The sequence below is a fragment of the Xiphophorus couchianus genome, chromosome 11 (assembly GCF_001444195.1).
Source record: "Xiphophorus couchianus chromosome 11, X_couchianus-1.0, whole genome shotgun sequence".
Taxonomy (NCBI): Eukaryota; Metazoa; Chordata; class Actinopteri; order Cyprinodontiformes; family Poeciliidae; genus Xiphophorus; species Xiphophorus couchianus.
Window position 1 is genome coordinate 32,140,807 of NC_040238.1, and position 14,608 is coordinate 32,155,414.

General features: G+C 36.9%; 1 protein-coding gene and 1 long non-coding RNA gene across 2 annotated transcripts in view; both read left to right on the plus strand.

Annotated features, from left to right (window-relative positions):
• Window positions 1–7,459, plus strand: part of LOC114153739 (uncharacterized) — a 34,154-nt gene extending 26,695 nt beyond the window's left edge. The window contains exon 5 of the transcript XR_003597392.1: window positions 7,029–7,459. The gene's annotated coding sequence lies outside the window, so the exon portion shown is untranslated. The remainder of the gene's footprint in view (window positions 1–7,028) is intronic.
• A 6,498-nt stretch (window positions 7,460–13,957) lies between these two features.
• Window positions 13,958–14,445, plus strand: LOC114153760 (uncharacterized). Its single transcript, XR_003597396.1, has 2 exons — window positions 13,958–13,987; window positions 14,066–14,445. It is a non-coding gene; the product is annotated as an uncharacterized LOC114153760 (long non-coding RNA).
• Window positions 14,446–14,608: the final 163 nt, after the last annotated feature.

Consider the following 14,608-nt stretch of genomic DNA (forward strand, 5'->3'; position numbering starts at 1 on the left):
AAGAAGGGTTGGTGCTTTCTGCAGAACCATCTAATGCTCGAGAAGTCACGTAGGCCATCACCCCATACATAACCATGGGATGAAAGAATATCAAAATCCATAAAAAGAGGATCAAAGTGTTCTTAGTTTGCAGTGCTGAAGTCAAGCCAACAAGAGGATGCAGACAGAAGATTAGCAGAGGACCGCACCCTGGAACCACAGGGAAGTGAACACTCCGCGCTGCTAGAAGGGACAAGATCCATCAACCCTCAGCCCTGGTTCCTGATTCGACTGCCTACTTTGCCTCAACCCAAAGATCTCAAGGCTGCTGCAACAGACTTGGAGAAAAGACAAAGGTCACTGAGTGATGAAGATTTGAGTGTTCGGAAGACAACAACCAGTTCTGCTTTGCTTCTCTTCTGAAGAGGATTTTGCCATACAAAACCAAAGACTCTGACCAAGGACATTTGAAGTTTCCTGTTGCCGAGATCATTCATCATCTGGGTATGAGTTGAACTGCACCCCAAAGCCTCGCTCAGTAAATTAGGGACACAGTTTAGGGAAATAGGTTAGAATAGGTTGAAGGTGGTTTATAATGATTTTAATATTTATTCTTAATTTGTAATCATTGATAATTAATCTGTCTGTCACTTATCCTTGCTAAACGCTTGCTTAATAAAGATGCATTAAAATTCTAATAAGATTTGTGGACAGTGAAATTAATTGAGTCATCTATTATTTTTGGTTCTCCTAAGTAGTGTAAAATCTATGAATATGATTCTAGAAGTGTGGTGGCTTCAGAAATTCCTTTAGTGTTGGTAAAATAATGACCTTGGGGCTTATGTTGAGCCACTAAAAACTACCTAGCCTGTAACAAGTGCACACTGTTGATAGAGGGAGAGCTACCATTAACAAGAGTGGTTATTGAAGTTATGCAGTTGTGAGGGCTACTCAACTGATTGCTTCTTAACTGAAAAGGGTCATAGCTTCCTGGACTGTAGGTAGTTAAAGGCTAGATGAATCTCTCTCGATGCCAGCTTAGACTGATTATCTCTCCTAGACCTGCTTCAGGGTAAGACTCGAAGGTTTAGAGATTTTCCGGACCCGTTAGATGGAGAGTTGATCAGTAGTCAGTCCTTGGGAGTTGTGAGGTTTAGGGCGGGGGTGGCTATTGCGCAATAACAGTATGCATTGTGCTTTAAGGCTAGAAATGTAGTGCAATGTCATTGTTGAGTTTCCTATATATTCTTTTCATTAAAGAAATGATAGTGTACCAAATTCTTCTGTCAGTAAAGTCTGTTTGCTGTTTGTTTTGAATCTAATTTTTAACACTTAATACATTTAATGTATGATGGAGAATATTTACACAGAACAAGTTTAGCCTAGTTAATCTTCATGGCTTCATGCAGCAGTTTGTTTGTCATTTGGTTCCTATATATTAGAAATAAACTTTGAAGTTAATCATTCATAACTTGCAATAACCAAAAAAATTGCTTAATTACTTGATTTTCATATTTAAGGAAAGATTATATTGTCGTGCTTTTGGTTTCCGGTGTGATAGAGGCATGTGGGTAGGTGAAGATACACGACAAGAAAGAGGGGTCGCTTGCATGAACTTTACTTCTTCCAGCACAGATGAGTTACAACAATAACTAAGTTGTTCTCACATTAGAACTGTGTGGTTTCTGGCCTCTAGCTCTGGCACAGACAGCGCTTAGCTATGTCCGGGCAGTGAGCTGTGAAAACCATAACCATCAACAACATTAACAACGGATCTCGTGATGCTAGCCTTTTCTCTCGAGCAGGGTTGCATTCACTGACCTAACTTAGGCTCGGAAAACTAAAATAAGAAATACAACACCCAGCTTAAGGTCTAATAAAGTTTAAGCTTCTTTACAATATGCACATTTGAATTGAAATAGTGAGTTTTTAATGAATCCATGTTGATAAGGGGATTGTAAATACAGCATATGTCAGAAATATAAGATATTGTAAGGTACAATGCCAATTTCTCTGACACTGCCATGTGAGGGTGAGGATGTTACCCTTTCAAATAAAGCAGTTACAATATGTTGCTATTTTACAGAGCTTTGCCTGAGTGTGTTCAACAGTCAGGCAAATGGTTGAACAGTTGTGTCACACTTAAATAAACACATCTAAATTTCATTTAGTTTTTGTTGGTCTTTCACTATAAACTGGTATTGACAATAGACCCAGGTTTAAGAAAACATGGCTTATATTCAATATTTGTTGCATAGAGAAACAAATCAGACCAAACAAAAGTTATTAATTGGTTAAAGCCACCTTTATTACAACAAATATGTACATCACATTTTACTGGTGCATGATTAACAAACCTAAGCTGCAGACCCACACAACTTAAATGAAACCAAACAATTTTACAGTTTTCACTGTCATAGGCAACTATGTCAATTCTGCTCTCAGGATACTGTATTTTGCTTATGCTTTTTCTGGAGTTACCGCATCAGATTTTTGGGGATGTTCTGTCGTTATAGGCAGAAAGCGGAATCCCATTTCGTGCAGGCCTGTATCTTTGTGAAATTGCAGCTTAGGGAGACTCACACATCCAACAAATTGTTTTGCCTTCTCAAAGATAGCTGCCAGGTCTGGAGCAAAACGTACAACAGCAAAGTCCTTCTTGGTCCATAGAACAAAGTTACTGTATTCATTCTCAGTGACAAAAATCTGCATTTTACCCTGCTGCAGAAAAGATGTTGAGGCTTCAGATGCATCTCTCCTTCGTATAATTCCAAACAGAAGTCAAGAGTTTGAGCACTCAAGGTTAAGCCCTGGTATTTATATGAGCATTTATCTCAATACATTCTCTGCCACAACAGATGCATTACATAAGCCTGGTTGAGGCCTCAGGTTTGGCAGAAATATAAGATATTGTATAAAACATTAAATACTTAAGTATTTAATGTTTTTCTATGAGTTATATAGTCACAATATACACCATATTCCAAATTATTATGCAATTTGGATTTAGGTGTCATAAAGATTCATTTTTTGTTGTGCTATGAAATTTATAGATGGTATTGTGTGTCAGGGCTCTTTGAATCACTATAATTAATTTCAGAGAGCTGGTTGATTAGTTTGTCTGATGAGCTCAATTAAAGGAAATCTACTTAAGAAGGATGTTCCACATTATTAAGCAAGCCACAGGTTTCAAGCAATATGGGAAAGAGAAAGAATCTCTGCTGACGAAAATCATCAGATAGTGTAGTGCCTAGGCCTGTCACGATATCAAATTTTGCTGAACAATTAATTGTCTCAAAAATTATTGCGATAAACTATAATATTGTTTGAAGACCTTTTTACACCGATTTAATGGAAATGACGTAATAATGCATGCAATTTCCTGCCAAAGATAGATACACTTTATTTTCAAAAGAATATTTAACACTGGAGCTGATAAACAAAATAAACAAAACAACCAAAAACAAAAATAAAATGGATTCTCAGTCTCCATTAACAAAAGTCTTTACTTGAAAAAAAATCAACAACATAAAGCCAAAGTGAAAATAAATACTGCATTCAAACAAAAGATTATGAAGTCTGTATATTATGTTTCCCTTCAGTAATAATTAGATTTAAATAGAGAAGATGGGCACATCGACTACGTGATGCAATAGTTCACACTACATGATTTTTTGCTCCTATTTTTCCCCTTACAATAATCTTAGAACGTTGGTCTTTCTAAGATTGTGTGGTGTGTTACAGTAGATCGTCGTTGCTGCTCCGATCTAAATCAGTGGTTTTCCCCACTGGGATCTTAACGCAGCCTGTTGAATGTGACAGGTAGCCAATCAGAAAGCTCAGATTCTCCTCCCTGCTTTCTGAAGGGAAATTACAGAGGGGAATCCTAAACAGCTGACACTGTTCAACCCGAATTCCAGCGGACATTGGAGATGATATGTGGAAACAACATTAATGTTTATTCAACATGCAAAGAAAATAAAAATGACAAGAGGAGGAGTTGGAGCGAAATTGCTACCGCAGTTGATAAACCCGGTAACTTTTCAGTTGTTCTTCGTTAAGGTGACGTAAATAGGTTATAATGATTTTCATTCAGTCAGGACTTTACGCTGACACTAGCCACATGCATTGCAGGTAGATTGTAGTAAAGCATTGATTAATGCCTGGTTTTAAAATTAGTTAACTGAACTTGTAGTCATTATTTTGTGCCCATTGTTGGACACCACACGGCAGGACCGAACCCAATCGAACCGTTATACCTAAGATTTCTGTAGGGTAATGTGTGGTCTGTCAGGTTTTGAAAATGGGCCGACAATCGGCCGACAGCTCTAAGATCGTGTCGTCTGCGCTGGGCTTTACACTAAGGAAATGAGGAAGGGAGGGTCAGTGGAGAGCACCGGAGTTGAGCCTTTTTTAATTCAGTGTCATCAACAGAAAGAGAAAAAGGCCGGAAGAGACGATAATTAAAATGAGGTTGATAGTTTTAATTTATCATACGATTAATTGATTTATCGTTTATTGCGACAGTGCCGTATGACAAGGTATGAAAACATTAGATATTTAACGAAAACTGAAGCGTTATCGTACTGTGAAGAGATTTGTGGCTGATTCAGAACAAAGATGAGTTTGTACAGACAAAGGCATAATGAGGAAGGTTTCTGTTAGACAAATTCATGGGATTAAGAGAGCAGCTGTTAAAATGCCCTTACAAAGCAGCAAACAGTTATTTGAAGCTGCTGGTGCCTCTGGAGCCTCAAGGTGGAGGATCCTCCAGAGGCTTGCGGTGCATGAACCTACTATTGGGCCCCTAACCAGAGCTCACAAGCAGAAACGGCCGCAGTGGGCCCAGCCGTACATGAAGATTCATTTTCAAACAGACTTGTTCACTGATGACTGCTGTGCAACCCTGGATGGTCCAGATGGATGCAGTAGTGGATTGGTGATGAATGGCCACCACATCCCAATACGGCTGTGACGTCAGCAAGGAGGTGGTGGAGTCATGCTTTGGGCCGAAATCATGGTGAGAGAGAGAGAGCTGGTTGGCCCCTTCAGAGTCCATGAAGGTCTGAAAATGACCTCAGCAAAGTATATGGACTTTCTGACTGATCACTTTCTTTCATGTTTAAAAAAAAGAGCCAGACCTTCAGTAGCAAAATCATCTTCATGCATGACAATGCACCATCTCATGCTGCAAGGAATGCCACTGTGTCATTGGCTGCTATGGGCATAAAAGGGGAGAAACTCATGGTGTGGTCACCATCCTCCTCTGACCTCTGACCTCAACCCTATTGAGAACCTTTGGAGTTTCCTCAAGCAGAAGATCTGAGGGTTTAATGCAGTTCATATCAAACCAGCAGCTCTGAGAAGGTTTTCTGACATCCTGCAAAGAAATTCAAGCAGAAACTCCACAAACTCACAAGTTCAATGGATCAAGAATTGTGCTGTGATATCAAAGAAGGTCTCCTATGTTAACATGGAACTCGGTCTGTAAGATGTTTTTGATTGAAATAGCTTTTGATTTTAGTACATGTGACCATTTAATGCTGCACATTCAAAAAATGACCGTTTGCAGTTCTTTATAATCCATAAAATGTTTAGAAAATCTGCTGTGCATAATAATTTGGAACAGTGCATTTTGATTTTTATTTTTGAATAAAATACTGTTCTCATGGGGAGCTTTGTTCAGTAAAATTTGATTTATACTGTAATAGTTCATGACTTGAAAATTATATTGACCATCGTTTGCATTGATCATTTAGGAAAATCTGAGAAAATATCACTTGCATAATAATTTGGAACACGGTGTATGATAAGAGCTATTGCATTCTGTGATGTATACCTCCATAATAGTCATAAAAGTGGTGAGATATTACTTTGTATCCTTTGTTCAGTTTTTCCTTCTGCCTTTGTTGTCCACACATACCCGAGCTCTTGAATGGGAGGATAACTGCATCTCAGTCCTTTTCCTCCCTTCTGGATAAAATGCTTGAATAGCTTCTTGATCTCTGACTTTGGGGTTTGAGCCACAGCTGGTGAGGAAGGTAAGTTTTAACCATGTGTGGAAAAGGCACAAGCATAATGTAATAAGGTAAATATGGTACTATGGTGACATTTTATTTAAGTAAAAGTAACAGTGTGAAGAGTAACCAATATAATATGTAATTTAGGTAAATGTTGCTTTGTTCCGTTTTAAACAGTCAATGCAGCACAGTTTGCAGAGACAGTAAGACTGAAATATCAGCCTTATTGTGAGGATTTGCGTTTTCTGTGTGTTTAGTTCCTGTGTCATCTTGTCCACCCCTTGATTGATCCCAGCTGTGTCCTGTTTCCCCTCGTTACCTTCCCTGTGTATTTATACCCACTTGTGTCTGTTTCCCTGTCCTTGTCCGATTTCTTGCAGTCATATTGCATTGTATTTGCTTCGTTACCAGTTGCTACCAGAGATTGAGCTCCTAGCCTTTTTTTTCACCTCTACTGCCTGGATTTTGTACCCTTTGTCAGTAAACCGTCATTATTGCACCTCCTCCTGGGTTTAACTGTGTTTACCTCACCACCAAAATCACAAATCATGACACTTATACTGCTTGTCTGAAATTACAGAAAAAATGTCCTCAAAGTAGATACCAGAATCATAATAAGTTATAGCACATCAGTAAAAAAAAGGCTAAATTCAAATTAATGTTAGTCCTGACAATTCCAAGCCTCTGAAATTGTCCAGTAACAAAATATGTACCCCCATGACTCCTTAACAGAGTCATGGGGGCTGGTGCTTGAATTGTCTTAGACAAATTATTGTTTGCTCTGGATTGTTTTTAATGCAATGTCGGTGTTGGATCATGGGAGACATACAGTACATGTCTATGTTTAATAAATGTGCTTTAAAGTTGTCCAACAAAGTTCTTCCACCAAGTCACTGCACTCATTTGTTCTGAAATGTTCCTGTCTAATTCAATGTTTCCCAACCCTGGTGGTCTAGGCACACTGCTCTGCATGTTTTAGGTTTTTCTTTGCTTCAACCAAGCTGATTTCAGTTGATGTCTGATTAACAGGTTTGGACCACAAGTATTAAAGCAAAGAAACATCTAAAACATCCAGGGCAGTGTGTCTTGAGGACCGGAATTGGGAAAGGTTGGCCTAATGTATGTATTTCAAATCATTTGATGAAATGTAAGTCACCATAATAATATAATACAATAATCCTGGATCATAATGTATCATTGCAATATGATAATAAATGATATTGTGTATTTAGAGCATTGGTATTTATTAGTATTTATATTCTGAAATAAACATTAAGAAACATGTCATTCCATGACACAAAGCTTCAGCTCAAAATTGAGAGTGCATTTCCTCATAAACAGTGTATTAAAAACACAGGAAAATGTATGTAGGTTTAATTGGAGTCAAATAAATCTATTCTGCTATTGGTACGTTAATTTGCAACCTCTTGGCACATTCTCTGTTGGGCTTTGCAGGGGAGTGGTTTTCTTCTCCTTCACAGGGTGGCAGGCTGATGGGATCCAGCTGTTACTCATCACCACCAATCTGCAAGGTCCTTAAAGAGGAGCGGCTTCCCAGAAGCAGATGTCAGAGCGGCTGTGCTATCGCTGGAACAAGCAGCAACTCTGACGGAGCGTGGTTCGGTCACGAGAAGCTAAGAAGTGGAAGAGCGGTTTAGAGGCATAATCTGGACTGTGAGTGAACTAAGATGGCTAGTAGTAGTGGAGGGTGCTCAGAGGATGAAGGAATGGAAACAAGTTGGTCGGTGGTAGAAAATAAGAAAGGTGGAGGAGGAAAAGTTAAGGGCAAGAAAGGGATAAATACAGGAAAAAGATCTCTCGAAGATGAGGAGGAAAACGTCGAGACACGAAAGAAAGTAATGATGGAGGAGTTCAAGGTAATTTTGAAGTTCAGAGCTGGACAGGATTTGACAGGAGTGAGTCCAATCACTCTATCTATTGGTTTAAAGAAAGTAATTGGAGATGTGGAATTAGCTAAAGTGTTAAGAGATGGAAGCCTGTTGATTATCTGTAAAAATGCTGAACAAAAGAACAAAGCGTTAAAAATACAGTCGATTTGTAAAAGAGAAATAACGGAGAGGAAAATAATGGGAGAAGAGAGAGGAATAAAAGGGGTAATATCAGGGATTCCATTAGGAGAAAACTTGGATGAGTTAAAGAAAATCATAAAAGGAGGAGAAGTGACAAATATCAGACGACTGCAGGCTTTTAGAAATGGAGAAAGAGTGGATAGCACTTCTGTGCTATTGGAGTTTAAAGGAAAAGAAAAACCAGATAAAATAATGATTGCTTACTTGAGTTTCAGTGTTAGGAATTATATTCCTCCACCGATGAGATGCTACAAGTGTCAGAGATATGGACATACAGCAAAAATATGTAATGGGAAGCAAAGATGTGGTAGGTGTGGAGGAGAACATTCTTATGGGGAATGTGGAGAGAAGCCGATAAGATGTTGCAACTGTGGAGGAGATCATACTGCAGCATATGCAGGGGGTATGGTGAGGAAAGAAGCAGCAGAAATTCAAAAACTAAAAACAGAGAAGAGAATGTCATATGCAGAAGCAGTAAAGGAGGTGAAAAGTGCAGGGGTAAGTCAAAGAGCTAAATTAGAAAAGAAGACGATAGGTAAAGATCAAAATACTGTCACACTAGAAAAACTGATCCCGTTCTTAGCCTACATTATAAATTGTTCAGAACAAGCGAGGACTAAAACTGAAAAAATTAAAATCATAGTGAAAGCAGCAGTAAGATTCTTTAATGTTACAGACCTATCATGGGAAAGAATTCAGGATGAACTCAGACAAGGAGAGGGATCAGGTGAAAATGAAGCAAATCAAATAGTCATATAATTTTAATATTACAATGGAATGCTAGAAGTCTAATTGCTAATGGTCAAGAGTTTAAAGGTTTTATTAATAGATTAAAGGAGAAACCAGATGTAATCTGCATTCAAGAAACTTGGTTAAAACAAACATTACAGTTTAGTATTAGTGGGTATTCAACTATAAGAAGAGACAGAGGAAATGGAAATGGAGGAGGATGTGCTATATGTATAAAAGAAAAGATGAAATTTATTAAGATACAATTGGACACGGAATTAGAGATTAATGGAATTAAAGTGTGGACAAAAAATGGAAGTATAGAAATTATAAATTATTATAATCCTTGTAAGAAAATAGATAAAGCAAAGTTAGAAAGTATAATTAAACACAGGGGAGAGAAGCTAATATGGTGTGGGGATTTTAATGCACACAGCACTTTAGAGGGGGGGAAAGATGATTATAATGGGGGAATTTTAGAAGGAATAATTGAGGAAAAAGAATTGGTAGTATTAAATAATGGGGAAGGAACTCGGTTGGATATGATTAGTGGTAAGGAATCTGCCATTGATCTCACTCTAGTATCACAAGGTATGGCAGATATTTGTAAATGGAAAATAAATAAAAATAGTACAATAGGTAGTGATCATTATCCAATATTTATTGAAGTTAAGTTAGATATGGAAAAAGAACAGGTAAATACTCAGGGAAGATGGAGGTTTAAAGACGCTGATTGGAGGAAATATAAAGATATGAGTGAGAATAGATTGATAAATATAGATATAAATAAATCAATAAACGAATTAAATTTAGAAGTTAGTAAGAGTATTATTGAATTAGCAAAAGAAGCAATCCCAAAAGGTAAAGGGATTAAAGAGAAAAGAATAGTCCCCTGGTGGAATATAGAATGTACAATGGCAATTAAAGCAAGGAATAAGGCTTTTAAAACACTTAAAAAAGATGTCAGTTTCCAAAACCTAATTAGTTATAAGAGGAAACAAGCAGAAGTCAGGAGGAAGATTAGAAATGCGAAAAAGTTTTATTGGAGTAAATATTGTGAATCATTAGGAAAAACTACGGCATTAGATAGAGTATGGAATACAATTAAGAAAATGTCAGGAAAGTCAAAGGAATATAATTTCTCAATACTGAAAAATAATGGAAATATGATTATAGAAGATAAAGATAAGGTAGAATTATTAGTAAAAGTTTTAGCTAAAGTGCATAGTAATGAAAATCTTAGTAAAGAAGAGAAAGAAGGAAGAGAATTAACGATGAGAAAATATAATGAAAGGATAAATGAGGAAATAGTTGATAATGATACTATAAATATGAAGTTTTCAATGACAGAGTTAAAAAAAGCATTAAAGAATACAAAAAATTCAACACCAGGGGAGGACCAAATAACTTATGTTATGCTTAAAAACTTGAATGAAAGGAGCAAATTAGTTTTACTAAAATTATATAATAAAATATGGGAAGAAGGAACTTTGCCAGAGAAATGGAAGGAATCAATTATTATTCCTATATGTAAACCAGGTAAGGATCTTCAGTTAACTGAAAGTTACAGGCCAATAGCGATAACATCTTGTGTCGGGAAAGTAATGGAGAAAATGGTGAATAATAGATTAATTTACTTCTTAGAATCGAGAGAAAAAATAAAATATCAATATGGCTTCAGGAAAGGAAGAAGTACAACAGATCCTATGGTACAGCTTGAACATGAAATCAGAAAAGCACAGGTGAATAAAGAGGTTTTAATGGCAGTGTTCTTGGATATTGAGAAGGCATATGACATGTTATGGAAGGAAGGTTTACTGATTAAAATTAGACAAATAGGGCTAAGAGGTAAAATTTATAATTGGATTAAAGATTTTTTAACTGATAGAAATATAAGAGTTAAAATAGGAAATGAAGTAAGTTCAAAATATTTAACTGAAAATGGCACTCCTCAAGGTAGTATTATAAGTCCAATGTTATTTATAATTATGATTAATGATATTTTTAGTAAAATCGAAGGTAAGTTTGGAATGACTTTATTTGCGGATGATGGTCTTATTTGGAAACGGGGAAGAAATATAAAATTTATAAATGATAAAATGCAAGAAGCGTTAGGTAAAGTAGAAGATTGGGCGCTAGAATGGGGATTTCGAATTTCAAGTTCAAAATCTAAATTTGTTAACTTTACTAATAGGAAGGTAGGCACTAATATAAAATTAAAAATGTATGATAAAGAAGTAGAAAGGGTAGATAAATTCAAATATTTAGGTTTATGGTTTGATAAAAAGCTTACATGGAAAATACATATTAGTAAAATAATAGAGAGAAGTAAAAAAATATTAAATATCATGAGGTGTTTAAGAGGTAAAGAATGGGGAGCAGGTAGGAAAACTTTGAAAATATTATATATTGGACTTATTAGATCGGTAATAGATTATGGATGTGTGGTATATAATTCTGCCTCAAGTAACTTATTAAAAGAAATAGATAAAATACAGTATCAAGCGTTAAGAATTTGCTGTGGGGCAATGAAGACAACACCAGTGTCAGCACTACAGGTAGAAATGGGGGAAATGCCATTGGAGTTAAGAAGGAAACAATTAGGAGTAGGGTTTTGGGCAAACGTAAAAGGGCATAAAAAAAGTCATCCTATAAATAATATATTACAACCATGCCAAGAAAGTGTTAAGAATGTAAATGTAAATAGTTTTGGATGGATAATAAATAAAGAAATAAAGGAAATAGGATTAAATCAATGTTTAATTAGCCCGGTGGTGGATTTTTCATGTAATCCGCCTTGGATACAAAAAGAGATGAAAGTTGATTTAACATTGTTGGAAGAAGGAAGACAAACAGTAGAAGGACAGGTGGAAAGATACATAAGAAGGGTATATGGAGAATACTTACAAATATACACAGATGCATCAAAAATGGTAAATGATAGAGTAGGGATAGCATTTATAATTCCAGATTTAAACATCATGGAAAATAAAAGATTAACGGATAGTTTGAATGTATACACAGGAGAGTTACTGGCTATTTCAATGGCGTTAAAATGGAGTGAAGAATTAAGTGAAAAGAAAGTGTTAATTTGTTCTGATTCGAGTAGTGCATTAATAAGTATTATGGAACAAGAGTCGGAAGCAAGACAAGACATTCTGATAGATATAAATAAATCAATACATAAAATGGGAATAAATGGATCTACTGTTAAATTTATTTGGATTCCGGCTCATACCGGAATAGTTGGAAATGAATTAGCCGATACATTTGCAAAGAATGCGAGTAAGAGAAGTGAAATTGAATTGGAAGTTAAGTATAGTAAAAATGAGATAAGGAGTATAAGTAAAATATATTACAAGAAGAAGTGGCAGGAACAATGGGAGGGTGAAAAGAAGGCAAGGTTTTATTATAGTATTCAAAAAAAAGTGGGGGAGTGTAGAAAGGAAAATAGGAATAAACAAGAGGAAGATATTATATCTAGGTTAAGATTTGGACATGTAGGGTTAAATAGTACTTTGAAAATAATAAATAAACATAGTACGGGGTTATGTAATTTTTGTGGAAAGTTGGAAACAGTTTTTTTATGGAATGTAATAAATATAATCTAGAAAGAGAGGAATCAGTAGAAGAGTTAAATAGGAATAAAGTTAAATTAAATATTAGAGGTCTGCTACAAAAATCATCTGGAGATGTGGTTTTTAATTCCGTGTTTAGGTTTCTTAGAAAAACAGGTCTAATAGGGAGATTATAGGGCAGGGGTGTCCAAACTTTTTGCAAAGAGGGCCAGATTTGATAAAGTGAAGATGCCCGGGGGCCAATAGTTTGTTCGGACATTTTTTAACTACAAAAGTTTCATGCAAATACACACTGTTATAAAACAATTTTTATTGTCACAATTATCTTTATTTTTCAAATGACAAAATAACCAAATATAAGCCACTCAGGCAGATGAGAACAACTCTAAAAACCCAAATTCTGCCTTTCATTCATATCTGGAGAGTCAGATAACATTGAACAAACTGTATGAAATACCTTAAATTTACATGAGTTTAAAAATATCTTTGCCTCAAGAACATTTTAAACAGGAGTTATAAGTAATGCAAAGTTGTCTATTATTATTAAATCTTAAAACAAGTGAATTTTGCTCTTGTCATTTACAATATCTTTCAGAAAGTATAGTTTGTCACATCTACAGGTTCATAACATCAACAGTAATAACCAAATCTTACTCAAGAGTTTAATAAAATTAAGTGCCATAAATGTTCTTTTGGCTCTTCACTGCTGATAGTGACAGACGTTACCGTTCAAAATACTCAGTTTCATGTCCTCAACTCTCAGTGCCACACTGTTACTGCCAGGCAAACATTCGCAAATTCTTGCTTCTTCTCAGGGCAAAATGTTCTCCACCATTTTCATAACACAGTCTTTGATAAATGTATCTTCAGTAAAAGGTTTGCCATGTTTAGCTATTAACATTAACTTCGTAGCTTGCTTTGGTGGTATTTTCTTTTGACTCACAGGCCCGCGTGAAGAATCGCTGTTGTGATGCCAGTGCAGCTTGGAGCTGCTTTAGTTTTTCAGCACGGTCACTTCCTGTTAGCTTGTTGTATGTGTTAGCATGTTTACTCTGGTAGTGTCTCTTTACGTTGAAATCCTTAAACAAGGCAACCGTCTCATTACAAATTAGACAAGCACAATTGCCTTGATTTTCAGTGAAGAAGTATTATAATTCCCATCTCTCTTGAAAGCGGCGGCCCTCACTGTAAACTTGTCTTCTTTGCAGTGGCCATGGCAGAAATGAGTGGAGAGCGGTTCGCTGCACAGAGGCAGAGACTGATAGTATTAAAGTGGTGCTGCCACCATTTGGTGAAAGGAGGAATTACAGTTTCAAGTTTTATGATTAATTTATTCTGTTTGACAGTGCAGGCGGGCCATAAATAATACATTATAAGACCGAAGCTGCGGGCCGTATGAAATCTGACCGCGGGCCGTGATTGGCCCTCGGGCCGGACTTTGGACATGCCTGTTATAGGGATTAGACATCTGGTTCATACTTCAGTCCAGAAGGTGGCGGTAATGCACCTGAAAGTTGTTTGCCAACCGCCATAAAACAAAAAGAAGAAGAAGAAGAAGAAACAGATGCCAGATGGTTCCGCTTCTACAGTGGTACTCTCTAGCTGTCAGTGCTGTATTCCCAGTGTCCTCCTTGTTCTGACTCCTTTTCATCTGTTCCTTCCTCTACAGTGAACCCGCGCTGAACACTCTCTGAACCAGGACTCACCTGAAGTATCTGATCCTAGCTGCTCCGTTGGGCCTTGCACCTGGGTGCGTCACGCACTCAGCTGCTGCCTGTCTGCCCTCAGTCACCTGCTGGAACTTCCCCATCTGGAAAACCATCACATCACACCAACTGTTGGACCCCCATGTACTCTCCTCTGCATACCTCTACCCGCAGACCGTAAGTCACCATCAGGTTACTCTGTCATTCCCTTCATTACTTCCCTCTTTAACCTCTCGCCCTTTGCAGTTCCTCCGCTGGCCCGGTTCCTCCCTGCTGTCGCAGATCGACGCCCCTCCACACGCTCTCCAGCACATTCTATTGCTAAATAAATCTGTTAAAACTGTTTGGGTGTCCGTAGTTGTTGCTTGCCTTAGAGTCCTAGAAACCTCGCATTGTGACATTCTCCTAATTGTTATGGTGCTTAATGTTGTCATTTGGATGTGTGATGTCTAAGTATTTACCTGGTGTATCTGAATGATTATATCAAGATGGTAACTAATGCTTTC